Genomic DNA, 6952 nt, shown 5'->3' on the forward strand with positions numbered 1-6952 from the left:
CGCTGCAGACCCTCTGATCATCTTGATAGCTTTTGCTGTCTCTGGTTCCCTCAGCTCTGCCTTGGTTTCTCTTCTGTCCCGTGTGCCCTGAAACTAACACCCAAGGGGAGGCTGGAAATCCTCAGGAAGTTTCTCAGCTCCCCCCAATGCACAGCCAGGAACAGAGAGGTCATGAGGATCAGGACGAGCAGGTAAGCTGGAGCAGGTAAGTAGGCCAGACCAGAGTCCTTCACCGCAGAGGAGGGAACCACACTGTGGAGGGGAATAAACAGAGGGGCCCAGGGCAGCAGTCCAGGCCCCCAGGGGCACACTGACTGTAGGAGCAGCAGGCGGGTGGGAGCCCAGAACATAGGTTCCAGGCCCCTCGCCTGCCTCAGCCACTGAGGAAAAGATGCTTGTAGGCCTTGTTCATCTGCTCCAAGAAGATGAAGGTGAGGACAGTTGCAGAGTCCAAGCAGGCACAGTTTGGTGTAAAGCCCTCCCACGGGCTGAAGATGCCCTCCCAGCGACGACCTTCCCAGCACATCAGCCTGTTTCTGCATTCTGGTTTCCCATCAATCATTTGCATGTTCTGGATCCAGGTCTTGGCAATGTCCACCGGCATGGGGGCAGCAGTAGTGACCAGGCCACTAATCATGCTGGCACAGAAGTGGCACAGAGAAGTAGCCTGAATCCAGTAAGAACTGCTACGATTGGGGCTAAGAGGTGAGCTGGCAGCATTGACAATGCCAGCCCGAGCCAAGGTAGGGATGCTGCCCTGGGTGGGCAGTGGGGGAGGGGTCAGAAATGCCTGCGACCTGACTCCACATCCCCCAAGTCTCCAGCCCCTTCACTCACCCTCCATAGTGTGAGGACCCCCCTTCCAGGGCAAACTGAGTCAGGGCATTAAACATGTTTTTGTAGCCATGGCGCTGGTCAGCTGGGAGCTGGCCATCAGTGGTCATGCGGATAAGTGTCACCTGAGCTGGTGTTCCCAGAAAGGCCAGCTGCATCTGCGGTCATGCCAATCAGGGGCTTCGGCAGAAAGCCAGGGATGCACCATCAGCCCCAGTCGGGCATTCAAGTAGCACAGTACAGATGCCAAGGCGAGTGGTGGTGGAAGTGGCCTGGCACAGTAAGTTAGCTGACAGCTAGTGTAAGTGCCCCTCAGCCCTTCTGCCTCAAGGATGGTGGTAAGGGATGGAGTTCTCGTGTCTTGGCTCCTTCCTTGCTCAACTGCATCCAGTTCTTCACCAGGGCCAGGGCTTGCACAAAAAGTGTAGCTCCCATCCTGGCCAGGCCCCAAACAGGAACTTGACAGACTTAGGGGAGGTACAGGGTTTTCATCCATCCCGCCTCCAGGGACTTGCCATGGCTGCCATCACTACTCGATGGCCCTTGACACCCCCAAACAATCATTTTAAATTGGATTGTCTCAATACATCTATCAAAACAGGAATGGGGAGTGTATTAAAAAAAAGACCCAATTGTATGTTGTCAACAAGTGATCCATTTTATTATTATTATTTCAAGGGAGAGGGAGAGAGATAGGAACATCAATGATGAGAGAGAATCATCAATTGGCTGCCTCCTGCATGCCCCCTACTGGGGACCCAGCTGAAACTGAGCCTGCAGCTCGGACATGTGCCCTGACCAGAAATACAACGGTGACCTCCTGGTTCACAGGTCGATGCTCAACTACTGAGCAACACCAGCTGGCCAACAAGTAATTCACTTTAAAAACAAAGACTTAGCTTAAAGATGGAAAGATGAAGATTAATATTGAAAGACTCTTGTGAACATGTTTGTGGGGCGGGGTGGTGGTGGGGTGCATGTTAGGAGGTCTGGATTCTTTAAAAGTCTTGTCAAGGGTGGGTGTGGGCAGGGACCAGAGGGTAATATATCTTCGCAGAGCTATCTTTCCTTACCAGTGTTGCTTAAGTAGATGCTTTCAGGTGTGGGCCCTGGGCCAGCAGCATCAGCATCACCTGGGAACTTGTTAGAGATGCAGTTTCTTGGGCTCCAACACAGGCCTACAAAGACAGGATCTCTGGGGGTGGGGCCCAGCTGTCTGCATGTAACATGCCTTCCAGGTGTTTTAGACGCACACTCAAGTTTGAGAACCTTTGCTGTAGAGGATGTTTATGTGAGTTTGGTCATGGATCACATTTGGGCATTTTCAAGAATAGGCACTTATCCTTAGACATATGTACCCTTGTACTGCTGACTGTGTAGGGATGCATTTATTTTTCTAGTCAAACTATCCCCTAGGGGGCCTGGATGTGTCACTGTAAATCTCTTAAATCTCACTTCTCAGGGGTGGTCCAAGACAAGAAGCGTCAGTATCCCCTGGGGCTTATACAGAATGCAGGATCTTTGGCCTCAGCCCACATCTACTGAGTCAGAATCTACATTTTTAACAGATCTCCTGAGCGTGTTTAGTGAAAATTAATTGAGCAATTGGGTAAAGGAAGTACTCAATAAGGAAAACAAGCATTGAAAATTGAGTAAAATAAATAAAAATACCCATTTTTGTTTGTTTGGTTTAAAAAAATATATATTTTATTGATTTCAGAGAGAGGGAGGGAGAGGGAGAGAGAGAGAGAAACATCAGTGATGAGAGAGTCATTGATCGGCTGCCTCCTGCATGACCCCCAGTGGGGATCGAGCCCACAACCTGGGCATGTGCCCTGATAGGGAACTGAACCTCGATCTCCTGGATCATGGGTTGATGCTCAACCACTGAGCCATGCTGGCAGGGCCCATTTTTCTTTTTTTTCTTTTTTATCAAGTGGGTCCTAGACTGGGGCAGATCATCCCTGGTCAGATCTGGAGGGACTATGGTGCCTTGTGGGAAAGAAAGCCACCTATAGGGAGAAGGAATCACGGAGCAGTCTTGAACTACCCAGAGCCAATGGGAAGTGGTGGTAGGACTTCAAAGTGTTTGCCATTCCAGCCTGTGTCCAAGTCCTTACTCTCTGGGTTTCACAGATGTCAGAGTCCCTTGGAGAACAGCTGTGCAGTACATAAAATCTGACAGGGTTGTTTCTCTTAGACCTAGGGCATGAGCCACACAGCATGGACACTCCTGAAACAGTTCGTGAGACGGAGGGAGAGGGACCACTGTGCAGCGTTGATATCCTGGGGGTTCCAGGAGTTCAACTGCAGCGTGAGAGAGGGCACCTGGCAGGATATAATAGCAGCGCTCAGATAGGGCAGACCTGCTCATAAATATACCCTTGACTCCATGAAAGCTCAAAGTGCCCTGTGGGGGCATGACCCAGTGAAAAATGAGTTATTTTTGCTAATGTCACCCCATGAACTCCCACAGGCTGTGAAGGGCTGGGCAAAGTCCTATTACTCTTCAAGAACAGTTTTGTGTCCTGTCTCGTTCTGATCATCCCTTCGGCCAGGCCTTTGGTTAGCCTGCAGGACAGCCACAACCCCTGTAAGAAAACACCTAGGGCGCAGTATTATTAGGGCAGCCTTCTTTGCTCTGTGGTTTGGTCTGGTTTTTCTGCTTGATTTTCTTTATCTTTGGAAATAGGAATTTTATTAATATCTCCTTGAAATAGATAATGGGGGCCAGGGTATTTGTTAACTTCTTTGTGCCACAGAGGTTTTACCCTCCTTGAATAATAGACTTTGAATTTAGTTGAACTCTGACTACGCGGGCTCTCGGTTTTTATCTCATACTCCACACGCTCCCCCTAAGAACACTCGCTGTATTTGCCTTTCGGGGCTCCGATTGTGTGCTTTATTTCCTCTGTGGAAAGACCCAGGTAGAGTGTAAATTACAGTTAATTGATAGAGGCCAAGGAAGAAGACAGGGAAATTTAATTAGTTTCCCTGCAAAGTAATGTGTATTAATCTGACTTTCCACACTAGAGACCGACATATCTTAAGGTGCATGAGAACCGTTCTGCTTAAATCCACAGAGTGGGAGTCATTCTGTCGGCTTAGTTTCTGTCTAGACAGAGAAGAGAATAAAATCCCTTTTAAATTACAAAATTGTTCTGTGATTAGATGTATGGCTGTCTCCTGAGGCATCCGCAGAACTTTCCTAAATAGTTAACGCCTGCTAGCACTTGATGACTCAGGAGGCGTGGAGCAGACGCTGTTGGTGTGCCAGGCTAGGTGCCCTCAGCCGCCTCCCCTGCCAGCTGTGGTGTGGTGGGATCTCTCATGCAGACCACCTCTCACAGCAAATGCTCCTGGGTCTCAGCTTTGCCCCAGGGATTTCTCCAGCATGCAAGGAGCGTGCTCAGCCCATATGTCCAGGCGTGGAAGTGTGAGGGGTTGGTGTCCCTGCAGTAACCAACACCACTGTGAGCAGGAGTTGGTGGGTAAGGGCCCCAGCCCTAGGTTTTGGGCCACAACTCTGTTTCATTTCTGCATGGCTCCCCTGGCAGGACTGAGCCTCCCACGCACAGCAGCGATCAGCTCAATCAAGCACCAGTTATTGGGCCTGCTCCCTTCCCTGTCTCTCCTTTTCTCTCTGGCTCCCTGGAATCACCTCCCAAGTAAACTGCTTGAGCCCATGTCTTTGTCTTAGTCCCTGCTTTTGGGAAACTCAAACTAAGAAGAGCTAATTAATTTGGAGGGTTCTGTAGGCTGATCTTTAATATAAGCTTACATTTGACTGGCATTTGTCCACGATCATTCATTCAACAAATACCTTTGAGAGCCTACCGTGTGCCAGGCAAGGATTTAGCTATTGAAGGAACCAGTATCCACCCGTGTGATTGCTCCATACACCTCTTTTAAACCTATACCAACCATGTGGGTTAGATGTTATTTTTATCCCCATATCATGTATAATAATGTGGATTCCCAGTTCTTTGGGGGATATAAACATAAAACAGTTTAATCTTTCTAAATACTGCTAAATTGTCTCTGTGGATAGGTGTGGCCCAGATTTCTTCCCAATGTTATACATTTTAATCCACTTATGATTAGACAAATTTCATTGCAGTTTTATGACTCACTCCAATGCATTTTAAAACTTTAACCTTGAAATCAATTCTCTAGTTTCCACGTCTCTCCCATGGCGGCATGTTGGCGTCACTGCAGAGCGTTATAAATCAGGACGCTTAGGCCCTGGTGCCAGAGAAGCTGATGCCACTGGCTGGGGTGGGACCAGGGTTTCAAAGCCTCCTGGGGATTCTAACGTGCAGCCCGCCAGACAGGGGCACAGTGGGAACAGCCTGTCTCTCTCCCGCCCTCCACCGTTCCCTTTCCTCTGCTCGTCAATTTGGTGCTCGAGCCCATGTCTGCTGGTCACCACCATTGATCTTGCTTGTCCACAGGCTCAGGGAGGACAAGCAGCACCCAGCGGCCCGTGGGGAGGGTGCTCTGAGACTTTGCACCTTTGACTGACCTTTGACTGACTGGCCTGTGGCCTCCAGTTTCTCCAACAAGCCTGAGGGCTCTAACCTGGTTTGCTCTGAGGACATGATCAGGTCTTCTGCCTGGCTGTTCTCCCAGCAGTCCCGGTGGCCAGGCAGACCCCAAGGCACATGACCTAAATCCCTCCTTCCTGCGTACCCCTCATCTGCAAACGTGAGGGGGGATTCTCTTGGGGCCTCCTTCCCTTGGCTTCAGGAAATGGCGTTGGTAGTGCCTCCCTCCCCTGCTGGTTAAGGAAAGACGTCTCCCCACAAGAATTCTTTTGCTCCTGGGGGTGGAAGAGTGGGTGCTGGTGGTTGCGGAAGGGCAGTGGTAGCTGAGATGCCCACCCCAAACCCTGAAATGGTTACTGCTGGCAACTTTCAAATGTGCTGCACAGGACACTTATTCCCTTTTGATCTTGGCCATGGGCTTTGGTTGCAAATTCTAGAACCTCCCACAAAGCCCCTCATTCTATCCCGTCACATCCAGGTGAGGCACAGAGAGCAGAATGGGCAGGCCCAGGTTGAGGTTACCATCAAGGTCATGCTCTGAGTAGCAGAACTAAAACCTGAGCTGGCTTCTCTCCCTGTGCCCCGCCCCCCACAAGGGTGTGGAGGTCCTGGGGTGAGTGAGAGGGAGGGGAAGCTGGTGTTCCTTCTTGAATATTAACTTTTGAGGAAAAGTGACTGTTTTTATACTTTCTGCTTGTGGTGGTTTCTCTGAATTTCGTGGTCTGTGTGGGTTAACCTTGATCGTGTTTACTCGTTTCTGCCCCTACCGTAAGAAAGTTCCAGAAGCCAGAATTTGTAGCATGCAGTTGAGCACCTCCCCCAGTGCTGGGAAATGCCAACTCGTGGGCCCTTCTCCTGTTCCCGGGTGGACATAAACCCCCCGTGAGACTCGTGTGAGGTGTGGGGGGAGTAGTTTGTGGCTGTGGCCATCAACTTAGATGATGCTGTTGGAGGAGGTCACTGAGAGAACGTGACCCATGACTGGCCTGAGCAATCAGAGGCTACTGTGAGCCCCTCCCGGTCCTTGCAAAGTGCATTCCAGGTGCCTTCCCTGAGCGAGAAGCTGCCACAAGGACGCAGCCATGAGGGAGTAAGGTGCTGTTCTGTCCTCTGGACTGTGCACTGACCAGACCCCGTGAGGCCTCTGTCAAAACTAAGATTCTGGCGGACAAATGTGGGGATCTACTTGTCTTGCGAAGGCAAGCCCCATAAACAAGTTCCCTTGATAGGCAAGGAACTGGGGTGGCCTGCCTCTCGTCTCTCCTTGCCCTCCCTGTTTCAGATTCCCCCCGGGAGACTCCCAGGGCGGGGAACTAACAATTGGCGAGCCACCCAGGAGGCAGAAGAAATGGGTCTTGGGAAAGAGGGATCTGCAAGAGAAATCCCGAGTGACCACTGACCTGGGTGCTGGATGCTCGGGGACCACCCCATGACCACGGGATGCTCCGAGAGCGCCGGCCGGCCTGAGGCGCCTGCCTGAGGAAGGGCCCGAATGGCTGCGTGGGGGCCTGGCCCCCACTGGGCAGCTCTGCTCAACCCGATGCCCAGCTGAAGGCTGAAGCCAGGGAATC

The 6952-nt window shown here is 51.0% G+C and overlaps 1 pseudogene across 1 annotated transcript; it reads right to left on the reverse strand.

Annotated features, from left to right (window-relative positions):
- Window positions 1-373: 373 nt before the first annotated feature.
- On the reverse strand, window positions 374-1361 carry LOC308566955 (mitochondrial 2-oxoglutarate/malate carrier protein-like; annotated as a pseudogene). The gene is made up of 2 exons: window positions 838-1361; window positions 374-757 (listed from the first exon to the last, which is right to left on the reverse strand). The product of its transcript is annotated as a mitochondrial 2-oxoglutarate/malate carrier protein-like (transcript).
- Window positions 1362-6952: the final 5591 nt, after the last annotated feature.

The sequence above is a fragment of the Miniopterus schreibersii genome, assembly GCF_964146895.1.
Source record: "Miniopterus schreibersii genome assembly, chromosome: 14".
Taxonomy (NCBI): Eukaryota; Metazoa; Chordata; class Mammalia; order Chiroptera; family Miniopteridae; genus Miniopterus; species Miniopterus schreibersii.